Source organism: Centropristis striata, chromosome 3, assembly GCF_030273125.1.
Source record: "Centropristis striata isolate RG_2023a ecotype Rhode Island chromosome 3, C.striata_1.0, whole genome shotgun sequence".
Lineage (NCBI taxonomy): Eukaryota > Metazoa > Chordata > Actinopteri > Perciformes > Serranidae > Centropristis > Centropristis striata.
Genome location: NC_081519.1, coordinates 43173519 through 43186553, shown reverse-complemented (window position 1 = coordinate 43186553; position 13035 = coordinate 43173519). Strand labels below are relative to the sequence as shown.

Below are 13035 nucleotides of genomic sequence, written 5' to 3'. Positions count from 1 at the left end.
TGACGGTCATTTGGTCATTTTGTGTCTTTTTTTTTTTAGTCATTTTGTGTCTTTTTTTCGTCATTTTGTGTCTTTTTTAAGTAATTTAGTTTCTTTTCTTTAAATTAACACATCCACACCTCCACAGAACCTGCAGATTTTTTTTTTGTCTCTTTTTTTTTAAAGTAATTTAATGTTTTTCAGTCATTTTGTGTCTTTTTTGGTAATTTTGTGTCTTTTTTTTGGTCATTTTGTGTCTTTTTTTTGTCATTTTGTCTCTTTTTTTGGTCATTTTGTCTCTTGTCTCTCACCCATTTTCCCCCCTTTTAGAACAACCCCCCGCCCCCCGAACCAGAGAGTTACATTCACATAAAATAAGCAAAAAACAATAAATAGTAATGATAATGAGAAAATACAACTCTCTCCCCCTCAAAGAAAAACAGGAGGGGTGAACAGTAGCCAAATAAACAAAAAAAAAAAAAAAAAAAAAAAAACGAAAAATAAAAATATACATATATATTTTGTTTCTTTTTAAAGTAATTATGTTTTTTTCTGTCATTTTGTGTGTTTTTAAAAAGAATTAATTAATATAAAAAATATATACAACTAATAAATAGTCACAAATAAATAAATAAATAAAAGAGAACATGTTGCAGAAAAATCTCTAAAAATGGTTCAAGTAACTTTTTAATAATTTTGTGTCTTTTTTTAATCATGTTGTAACACTAAGATGCATGTGCAGAAAAATATCTTAAAATGTTTCCAGTAAAAGCCAAATTAAAAAGATAATTCTTCAGTTTGTTCTTGCAGATCTGAAACGTCTTTGAGGGCCTCAGGTCTTCCACCAAGAGAGAAAACGACCTCTCACTGTGGGTTTTACTTCTAACTTTTGGTTTTATTAAAAGGCCAGAAGACCTGAGGGTCCTCCAGGGTTCACAGGATAAAATTAAATCATATAAATATGCTGGACGAAGACCTTGAAGAGATTTATAAACCAGGAAAAGAATCTTAAAATCCATTCTGCTGTCTGTGCTGCTGCCTCCCAGCCGACAGAGGGAGCTTCCAGTCACATTCCCAGTTTTCCGTGTTGTAGAATGTGTTCTGTTCTGCTGAAGATATTTTAGTATTCCTTGTTGCATTGGGTTGATGGCTTGCTGTTTGTAATATTTATGAGTCAGGCCGAGCAGACTGATGAGTCATGAGTCTTTCTAAGTTGGAGGTGACACAGCAGTCTCTCAGCTGAGCACGAGGCCTCGGTGCTGCAGGGACGGGCTGCTAGCTCCGTCAGGACAGCAGAAAACAGGATTATTCACTTGTTGTTGTCCTCCTTTGGTGCTTTTATCCACTCCATCCTTAGCTGTTTTTAAACCACTTCTCTCTAAATCACTTCCTGTTGTAGTATTTGCTCATTCAAAGCAACAAGACATAAACACCAACGGTTTCTTATCCAACAGTTCCAGTGAAATAGTCTTCAACCCATAAGAACCCAGACCTATTTATCCTTAACCCATTGAGGCCTGAAATGCCTGTAAAACCTCTGGGCAATTTTAAAATAAGCCCCTAAAACCTGAAGTTTTTCTGGAAATTCAACAGAAGTGTCAATGCCTACTCAATAATAGATTTTTCAGCCTCTGTAGCAGATAGAAATGAAATTCAAAAGTTCAAAAATTCAAAGTATTTGAGAGCTTATACAAATACTACAAAACGATGTATCCACTTTCCAGGCTTCAATGGGTTAAAGGAACATTATGGGGGATATAACACAGACCAAGTGGAGCACATAGAACACATTTATGATGTTTAAAATAAATAAATAAATAAATACTACCCCTAAATGTCAAAGATCTGTGATGTGACATATATGATACATTGGGCATTTATGGAGTTTATGTTGTAGGATAGGATCATTTTTTGTTTATATTTAGTCAAAGGTACTTTAAATTGAACAGCCAAGCATATTTATTCATTTAAAATAATTTAAACAGTGAAAATAATTGAGTGGCCTATTACCATTTTTGTTATTGTGACAAATATTGTTTTTGTCACAGCCATATTTTTGTTTTATTTTAATTTCTTCAGGAAATATGGTCAAAACAGGTTAAATGCAAAACAGGACATTAACGGATTAGAATTGTTAAATGGGTTTAAAGTTAGCCTAGTAACAAAAAATAAGCTTTTTATAATTAGCTACTTTTTCACATTTCTGTTTCCAGCCACAGCCACATGTTGGAGAAGTCACTTCCTGTAACTGCCACACAGTCAAACAGTCTTGCTAAGGGACTTAATGAGTTAAGATGAAGCATAAAGCTGAATATGGGAGATTATAGAACATTTAAAGTGTTTGTGACACGTGTCACCATGGGTTCTTATGGGTTAATGAATTTCTGTAGATTTTAATGTCTTCACAAACCTTCCTCATACATTTCTTTTAGCAGACAATAAAAAGAGACGTGTTTTTGATGCACATCCTCTCTCTAACCAACTGATCTGTTGGTGAGATTTTGCAAGAATTAAAGCATGTTGAGCTCGGTTATCTTATCCGCTTCCTGACTGACCGGTTTTCTGAGAGGTGGTGCTCCTCTCAGGTCAGCAGAGGGACTTGGAGCATAAAGACACCAACCTTTAATTTTAAACTTCAGCAGCAGTGAGGTTTTTAATGAATAGATGTGAATCTCTTCATGCTGGAGCAGTGTCAGCTGTAGCTGTCTGTGATTCTGCTGAAAAGTCCCACATTGGTTTCTTTTTTATGAATTTATTTATTGTCGCAGTGCTTTATACACACAAGCACAGTTATAAGCATCATAAATACTATGGGAAAAATACACAAAATGAAAACCACCCAAGCAGCTTTTCACTACAAAAGTTCAAGACAAACAAGTAAAACAAGTTTGAAACTTACATTTTTCAGCTCCTCTCATGCTGACTGTGTAAACGGAGTTTTTCCTGGTTTAAGACCCATCTACCCAGATTTAGATGAATCAGGAATGAGTGGGAAATACTTTTGTGTTAAATTTGATTTTTTTAGTTTTTAGATGCAGCAAACAAATTGGATCCGTTGAACTCCGATATTTGATGTCACACAATCAGTCAACATCAAAACGCTGCCATATTGGCAGGAAATCAGAAGTTTTGCAGGTCAAATGACTTCCAGCTGCAGAAGCGCCTAATTTTTAATCTGTCCAGTATTTTGGTTCATGTAGAAATAACTGTAAAATTAATGACTTTCTCATGAGTCTCATTTGTTATTGTGCAAAGCTAAGATTTGTTTTAAACATCTACATGCTAAAATCTCTCCTTCGTTTATAGTCGTCTTAATCTAGATTTGCTTTTTTTTTTTTTTTTTTACGTCACCAAGGAGGTTATGTTTCTGGTTTGTTTTTGTTTTTTCGTCAGCAGGATCACAGACAAACCAGAGGCCAGTTTCTTGGTCGAAGATGAACCATTTTGGCGTAGAAACAATACATTATTTTCTGTTTTATTGACATTGTGTAATAGGGCATGGTCTCAGTGGAGCTCTCCGCTCTCTTGTTGTAATGTTGGTGGTGGCTGCTAGCCTGGGTTTACCAATGATGCCTTGCACGCTCGATTTAGTTTCATACTGCAAGATTCTTATCCCTGCTGTTGGTATCCAATCACAGAACGGGGAGGGACGGCGAGACGATGGCGCGTACTATTGGACAGATGGAAGCTTGTAGTTTTGTAGTTTTCTTACGGATCCAACATGGCTGCAGCAGACACCAAGCTCTCTGTGGATCTAGCTGTAGACAGAGTTCAAGATAGTTTAGAGACAAAGTTTATTTTAAAAGAAGAACAACGTTTGGCTTTACACTCCTTTATCACCACCAAAAAGGATGTTTTAGCCTTGCTGAGAAACAGGATTTGGCAAAAGTCTAATCTACCAACTAGCCCCGTTAGCGGCTAAGCTAATGGGGTTTAGCGAGACCCCGGTCGTTGTGGTTGTGGACTCTTGGGCGACTAATAATGCTAAACTTTCTGATATGCTCGTTGTTTTTTTGGAAAAATATGTGTCTGAAGAGTGCATATATGGAATGTCCTTCTTCCTTCATGAATATCTTTCTTTCTTCTGTCTCTCTACATACGTCATCTGGTATAACTGATCTGATTGGCTAAGAGCTACGTACAGACGCTATGATAGACATTCGTAGCGCCCAATAAACGGCTCCGGAGGATCGTAAACCACACCTCCTCTACGGAGAAATGAATGGGTGGTCTCCAGATTAGATCTCTTTTGTGATATAGTCTGGCGTGAGCCAGGCTAAACCATTTTGGCATAGAAACAAGAAATTATTTTCTCTTTAATTAACATTGTGTGATTGGTCTCTGTGGAGCTCTCCACTCTCTTGTTGTAAGGTTGTTGGTGGCTGCATTTTTAATTTGTGTGTTTATTTGACAAATGTAGAATCATTGATAGGCTTGAAAACTTCTAAATCACTATTAAATCATGTGAGTGAGTTTGCACCTCACTATAATGCTGCTTGTATTGATTGCTTCTTTAATCACATGAGCTTTATTATCCCAGCAGGGGAAAGTTAAAATAATTACAGACCTACAGCGCCACATCAAGGCTGGTTTACATGTTTAAGACAAAGTTATAGAAAGCATGTGTGGAGCAGAACCGGCCTAAAAGAAAAACCTGCAGTTTGGAGGCATGCAAATGTGTTTACAGTTTGTTCTAAAGCGGAGGTGATAAGACTCACTGATCCAGTAATGGCGTGTCTGTTATCTCTTCTGCATTTCAAGCGTCTGTCACGTTATCTGATCGTTATCTGCACGCCACAGCGTTAAACCTCAGAGCGATAACGTCATCACGGCAGAGCGACGAGTGGAGGAACTAATGTTTAGAGAGTCTGGAGTGTCATGGTGGAAGAATGACAACAAAGGAGAAGATGGTGATAACTGCTGTTAACATGCTCTTAGCTGTTAGCATCAGCAAAACATCACTGAGGTGGTGTGTTGTTCAACAGGAGACGGCAGGAATGTGATGGTAGAAAGTGAGGTTGGTGAGAACAGATGTTCTGGGAGACTGTCGCTCTGATTTCTGTTTTTAGTGTTGCATCTATCGGTGTGTTGTCTTCTTGGTAGGTTTTTTAAGGTGCCGTGTTGGTAAAAAGTCAGATTTCTATGTCATTTTTTTGATTATAAAGCAGCTCTAGATGCGAAATAATTACTATGAAAGTATCAAAATGCTAAATCACACAGCCTGTGTTCAGAAACTGAGCCTTTAAAAGAGCCTTCAGCTCATCTGTAACGTAATGATGTCACAACTTTACTATATAAAGGCAGAAAGTGTCACTACAGTGCTGTTATAAGCCATGTTTCCTTTAGCTGATCATAAACAAAGCAGCATGGCTAATTATGCACAGAGTCTCCACTGATCATTAACATAGTGATGGTGAATTAACCAGCATCACTAACTGTACACAGAGTGTCTGGTGCTTGTTGTAAACAAACAGAGATCGCTAAGTGAACACCACCTGCAGCAGCAGCACATACACACTGTACTGCTACAGAGCTAACTGTTAGCCTGTTAGCACATACACACTGTACTGCTACAGAGCTAACTGTTAGCCTGTTAGCACATACACACTGTACTGCTACAGAGCTAACTGTTAGCCTGTTAGCAAATACACACTGTACTGCTACAGAGCTAACTGTTAGCCTGTTAGCACATACACACTGTACTGCTACAGAGCTAGCTGTTAGCCTGTTAGCATATACACACTGTACTGCTACAGAGCTAACTGTTAGCCTGTTAGCAATTTGCAGACTGGACGCTAAGGGGTTAACATCCCCTCTGGCTCTGCAGCTGGGAGAGACTGCTGCAGGAGGACTGTGCTGCTTCGACTCGTTAAGAGTAAGAACGAGTCTCCAAAAGTCTCCAATAACACCAGAAAAAGTCGCTGGATTTGTCTCCAGTCCCTTTTTTTTCAAAATATTCCCTAAAGGGGTCTAAAAAGTCGCTAAATATAGCAACAAAGTTTCAAGTTGGCACTGCTTCTCCGGCTTTTACAAATGGCACATGTTGTTGTGGCGTCCAGTACTACGTCACATCCTGCTTAGCGTTCTATCCAATCAGCAACTAGGATTTTTTCAGGGGAGAAACACGGCCCTGCTCTTCTACAGGGACGAAAAAAGTCCTGACAAAAGTCGGCTCCGGACGGCTCATATTCAGATTACCCCTAATTTGCGAGTGAGACCCGCCTCATTCCGGGTATTGGGCTGTAATGGAAACACCCTTATAGTCGCTCTCCGGCTGCAATGATGGTGCAGAGATGCCCAATCAGAGCAGACTGGTCTTTTTTTTCTTCTTAAAGAGACAGGCACTAAAACGGGGCGTTTCAGGCTGAGGGTGGAGACAGGTTTATTCAGACAGACAGTGTGAGAAAAATAATGTGTTTTCTAAACATTAAAGCAAGTAAACATGTTCCAGTAGAAACCAAAAGTATAAACCTAAAAATGAGCAGAATATATCTTCCTTAAAGTTAGATTTTCTCCTTCAGTCAGTGTTTTTTAGGGCTCTGATTGATTGACACGTCTGACAGAAATGTTCAGAATATTGTGCCGACTGTGTAGAGCTGCAGTTTTGAGGAAAAATATATTTTGGAAGTAATGCTGAATAAATTCCGTGCAAGATCTGAAATCATCTTTTTGTACTTTTTCTTTTTTCCTTTTTCCAACGCTTAAATGTTTGAAAGCTTTTTCAACTAATCATGAGGCTGCAGCAGATTTGTGACTGATTAATTCATGTATTTTACGTATGAAGAACTTGATTGATGGTTTAGTCTAATTGTCAGAAAAATGCAAAACATTTGTGACTTTTTTTCAGATGTTTCTTTTTCTTTTTCTGTCTGTTTAACAGCATAGAATATTCAGTTCACAGTGATAGAAAACAGAAAAAGCAGCACATTAAAGAAGCTGCAACTTTGCATTTCTCTTGACATTTTTCTTGATAAATGACATAAATTAAAGATTACAGTTCTACACAATTTATTTTATATTTACTAATTGATTATTATTTGCCTACTTGGTTAAATAAGATATAAAAGCACTAATGATTTCTCACATGTGACAGAAAGAACTGTTCAGTTCAATGAACAGGATATTTTTTCCTCCAGTATATTTTCCCACCAGTCCATGAATCAGCTGTGTGAAACTATGAAACTGGGTTTTCTTCACTTCAAGGTGGAGCAGAAAAAGGCTGAATAATTTTGTGACTGAGGCCCAGATTCATTCAGTCACTTTGATCATTTCTCTCTAAAAAAAACTACCAAACAGCTGAAACATCCTTCTGCAGGCTCTCTCTCTCTCTCTCTCTCTCTCTCTCTCTCTCTCTCTCTCTCTCTCTCTTTTTCTCGCTCTCGCTCTCTTTCTGTCTCTCTCTCTCTCGCTCTCTCTCCTCGTCTCCTTTCCTCTCTCTCTCCTCGTCTCCTTTCCTCCCTCTCTCTCTCTCTCCTCATCTCCTTTCCCCTCTCTCTCTCCTTGTCTCCTTTCCTCCCTCTCTCTCTCTCTCTCCTCATCTCCTTTCCCCTCTCTCTCTCTCCTCGTCTCCTTTCCTCCCTCTTTCTCTCTCCTCGTCTCCTTTCCTCTCTCTCTCTCCTCGTCTCCTTTCCTCCCTCTTTCTCTCTCCTCGTCTCCTTTCCTCCCTCTCTCTCTCTCCTCATCTCCTTTCCCCTCTCTCTCTCTCTCCTCGTCTCCTTTCCCCTCTCTCTCTCCTCGTCTCCTTTCCTCCCTCTCTCTCTCCTCGTCTCCTTTCCTCCCTCTTTCTCTCTCCTCGTCTCCTTTCCTCCCTCTCTCTCTCCTCGTCTCCTTTCCTCCCTCTTTCTCTCTCCTCGTCTCCTTTCCTCTCTCTCTCTCCTCGTCTCCTTTCCTCCCTCTTTCTCTCTCCTCGTCTCCTTTCCTCTCTCTCTCTCCTCGTCTCCTTTCCTCCCTCTTTCTCTCTCCTCGTCTCCTTTCCTCCCTCTCTCTCTCTCCTCATCTCCTTTCCCCTCTCTCTCTCTCTCCTCGTCTCCTTTCCCCTCTCTCTCTCTCTCCTCGTCTCCTTTCCTCCCTCTCTCTCTCCTCGTCTCCTTTCCTCCCTCTTTCTCTCTCCTCGTCTCCTTTCCTCCCTCTCTCTCTCCTCGTCTCCTTTCCTCCCTCTTTCTCTCTCCTCGTCTCCTTTCCTCTCTCTCTCTCCTCGTCTCCTTTCCTCCCTCTTTCTCTCTCCTCGTCTCCTTTCCTCTCTCTCTCTCCTCGTCTCCTTTCCTCCCTCTCTCTCTCTCTCCTCGTCTCCTTTCCTCCCTCTCCTTACTCTTGCATATCAGCGTTTCAACCTTTCGGGACGCCATATATTTACATATTTCTTGATTCTGGATTTTAATGAGGGAAAAGGATTTTAACAAGATAATTTAACTTTTTGGGTGTGAAAACTCTACGAGTCACATCAGCCTATTATTCAAATAAAGGTATTTTACACAGGCTACACCTTGAGAAATGTCTAGAAGGAGTCTTTAATGAGTGAATTGTGGGAACTTATTACAATATTGAAAATTGAAGATTTTCACTTCCCCACAAACGTAATACATCTGGAAATCGGGTGTTACGTTTGTAGTAGGCAGCAGCTATTATGTTTGTGGAAAATGTATTACGTTTGTGGGATTATTGCATTAAAAGATGCAGATTTTCATTATGTTGGTGGTTTATTACGTTTGTGGGCATCATTACAGATCAGATTGAGTCTAAACCAGCCAGAAGCTTTTAGTTTAGCTGCTGGATTCAATATGAGGGAAGAGAGAGAAAAAGGTGTCGATACTAGATATTCAATATTCACCATGGCAGATACTGCAGCTCTTTGTGAGCAATTTAAATACATTTCTGCTTTTTATCCAGCGGCTCTGAAATGTGTCTGGCATTAATCCTGTCTTCCAGCAGCCGAGCGGTGTCGGAGGTGTTTGTGAAGCAGGTTTGAGATCAGGGTCAGGCTGCACATGGGTTAGCTTAGCATCAGTGTTAGCATCACGCTCTGATCCCGCTCTCTGCTGTAGCCATGAAAGGAAGCAGCAGCACTGATGAGACTGCAGTGCTCATGGTCTATATTCATGACAGAGAGACAGACACTGTGCACTGGGTGTGTGTGTGTTTGTGTGTGTGTGTGCGTGTGCGTGTGCGCGTGTGTGTGTGTGTGTTGCTTGTTTGCAAGGCCGTTTTATTGATTCATAGGCAGTGTGTTGCAGGCAGCAACTGGGCTGGCAGAGCTGCTACACTGCAGCACGTCACTGGAGGCCGTGTGTGTGTGTGTGTGTGTGTGTGTGTGTGTGTGTGTGTGTGAGACAGTGTGTGTGTGTGTGTGTGTGTGTGTGTGTGTGTGTGTGTGAGAGAGTGTGTGTGTGAATGAGTGAGTGTGTGTGTGTCTGATAGACTGTATGTTTCTGTGACAGACTGTGTGTGTTTATGTGTCTTCTTTTAAAACATTTTTTTATGCATGTAGTCATCCATGTAAGCACATTGAGCCGTGAAGCTTGTGAACATGTGTGTGTGTGTGTGTGTGTGTGTGTGTGTGTGTGTGTGTGTGTGTGTAGGTGTGTGTTTTTCAGAGAGGCTGCTGTAAGCCGTGTGTGTGTGTGTGTGTGTGTGTAAGCACATTGAGCCGTGCAGTGTGTGTGTGGGAGTGAGGCAGCAACTCTTTGTGTGTGTGCGCGTGCCTGTGTAGTCAGTCATGTAAGCACATTCAACCATGACGTGATGCCACTATGTTGTGTGTTTCTAGTGTGTGTGTGTGTGTGTGTGTGTGTGTGTGTGGGCTGCAGCAGCTTTGTTGTTGTGGAGATGGATGGCGGCAGCTCGGGTCATTACTGAGCCAGAGTTAGCTTGGTGGCTAATTTTAGCTTGGAGGTTACCTGTAACTGTGCGTGGCGAGTTGTTTTTCTGTGTGAGAAGGCAGAGCAGGTGAACATGCAGCCAGGTGAGCATCCACCATGTTTCTTTTTATGCATTAAAAACTCCCAAGTGGAGCTGAAAGGCCGATTGACATGAAACAAAAGGATCTGAGCAGAACACAAAGAGTCAATGATGAGATGTGATCATGTCTGAACCCTCATGGTGCTCTGTGTGCATGTTTGGATAATAAAGGAGAGTTTCACTTGGTGAAAGTGAGATTTTTCATTTGTTCAACTTCTGATTAGGGCTGGGCGATATGGACCAAAAGTCATATCCTGATATATTCAGGCTGAATATCGATATATGATATATATCCTGATATTTTTATCACAAAGTGAGAGCAAATGTTCAGTCAAAGTCAAATATAACATGTCACAAGTAGCTTTATTGAAACAGTTTATTTAAGTGAACATAAATACTGTATAACAACAGGAGTACCAGTTTTTTTTCCAAATCAAAGCTCCATAAAGTGCACATTTAAATAAAAAATATCTTAAATAAAAATAGGCTATGAAATAAAATAGGCCAATCTTTTTCTGAAATAAATATATTTATATGAGAAAAGAATAACGAACATTAAAAAATAACTAAATATGACAAACCCTAGTTTGGGCAGCATTTATATAGAAAGAAATAAAACAAAATTGATCTATATCGATATATGTCATTTGGTCTAATTCCATATCACATTTAAAAATATATCGATATATTTTTTATATCGATATATCGCCCAGCCCTACTTCTGAACAACATCTGCCAAAATAAAAGCACTGCCAATTTATTGTTCTGTCAGTATTATCTGCCGATATCTACTTTATGTTTTCCAAGATGTGCTGTTATAAAAAATATTTAATGCAGTAAACAATACTGAAAACAGAACTGATGTTTCTTTTACTTTTATTTTTTATTCACTAATTTCTCAGTTTTTAAATTCTAAAGAGAATCTTGTATATCCACATAGGTCATTTCATTTGTGGTAATTATATAAATCACGATATAGCTATATGTTTTCTGCTATGCTTCATCATAACCAAAACAGTGTCCAAATGACATAAATATTTAGCAATTTAGCTTCTGATTTTGTTGTTGTTGACATTTTCAGTCATCATTAATGTAATAAAGTTATTTGTTCAGGTTGTTTTAGTGCCCTCACATAGTACAAAATCTGCAAAATTCACATAAAAGTCCCCCAAAATATTATCATTCCATCTCAAAAATTCACTCTATTTGCATATTCTTATTATTCATTTTATATTATTCTTATTTTATCAGAAATCTGGGAATTTTCCCTCTAAAATTGGTCTTGATATCAAACTCAAAAACACATATTCTAGTCAAACTGTTAACAGAGAGTTCCAGTTTGAGCTTTATAAACAAAAAAAATGCTTTTCACACGACTCTTTTCAAACATTGTGTCTGATTCTTGCCACGTGGAAGATTAATTCATATTATAGATCAGAAACAACAGTATTTAACATAATAAAAGAGCCTCTGGAGACTTTCTGCAGAGTGAACGGAGCCGTTCGGGAGACGACATTTACTAAACAGTCACAAGATGAATGTCATCGATCTGCAGGGAAATTAGGTCATTACAGCCGTGAGCCAGAAAATATGGATGAAAATGTAAAGGCTAAATATTTAACATTAGAGCATCTTCTTCTCTGTGTGTCGTAACATTTCTCACTGTGTTGCTCATCAATAGATTTACAGTCAGACGGAGTCCATGAACTCTCTGAACCCCAACAAGCAGTTTTAGGGCATTTTATGCTCTATATTTTACTCACTGTGGCCTTTTATTTCACCGCAATATATAAAATATATATCAGATATATTCTAAGTCCTGCAGCTCTATGGAATCAGCACAATCATGGCTAAAAGTGGGAAAAAACTCAAATGTATTTTGTGCAGAATAACAGTTTTAATGACATAAATTAAAATAAAATTAAAAATTAAAAATTGGAATAACATTGAATTTATATATACAACACTTTCCAAGTGTCATGAATATTGTAAAAACAATAATATAATAAAAATAATGTAGGTATAATAAATAAAAATAAATAAATAAAATAAAATACGTCCTTAAATGTCTTGTTCTTGTCCACAACTCAAAGATATGCTGTTTACTCTCAAAGAGGAGAAAAAGAAACTAGAAACTACTGGAATCAGATCATTTATTGTTCTTTTTTTCATTTAGGCCTAAAACGCCTGTAAAAAATGCCTGTAAAACCTCTGGGTGATTTTAAAATCAGCCACTAAAACACTCCCACATGTATTTTAGTCATTTTGTGTCTTTTTTGGTCATTTTGTGTAATTTTTTAGTCATTTTGTGTCTTTTTTTGGTCATTTTGTTTCTTTTTTGGTCATTTTGTGTCTTTTTTGGTCATTTTGTGTATTTCTTTTAGTCATTTTGTGTCTTTTTTTGGTCATTTTGTGTCTTTTTTTTGGTCGTTTTGTTTCTTTTTTGGTCATTTTGTGTCCTTTTTTGGTCATTTTGTTTCTTTTTTGGTCATTTTGTGTCTTTTTTTGGTCATTTTGTGTAATTTTTTGGTCATTTTGTTTCTTTTTTGGTCATTTTGTGTCTTTTTAGTCTTTTTTTTGGTCATTTTGTGTCTTTTTTTAATCATTTTGTGTCTTTTTTTTAATTCATTTTTTTCTTTCAGTCAGTCTTTTTTTGGTGATGATTTCAAAGTTCTGAAAAAGTCCCATGATGCATTGCGACACCCCCACATGTATTCTGATGCATTTCATTGGCCAAGAGACCGAAAATAGGTGGAAAAAAACTACAAAAACTACAAAACGACGTATCCACTTTCCACTTTAATGGTAGAATAACAAAACAGCTCCCAACAGGTTTTAATGGTAGAAATGCGGTAATGCTTTCCCGCATTAAATGGGTTAAATGACTCAAACTGATTAATTGATTAAGTTGTGTTGCCGTCTAATTGCTGAATCCTTTAATCTTTGCAGCTGTAGAATCAGATCATGTGGAGATCTACAGTCTCTGATTTGTTGCTGAGTGACAGAAAGATGTAGCAGAATGCAGTTAGTTCTGTGATCTCTCTGCTTCAGCTGGTTTTTTGTGTCAGGTGAAGTTTGTGGCATCATGCAAATGTGTCCTAG

At 38.4% G+C, this 13035-nt stretch overlaps 1 protein-coding gene across 1 annotated transcript in view; it reads left to right on the top strand.

Annotated features, from left to right (window-relative positions):
- chd6 (chromodomain helicase DNA binding protein 6) overlaps nt 1-13035 on the top strand; it is a 162897-nt gene that overhangs the window by 44656 nt on the left and 105206 nt on the right. The gene's annotated exons all lie outside the window — the stretch shown is intronic.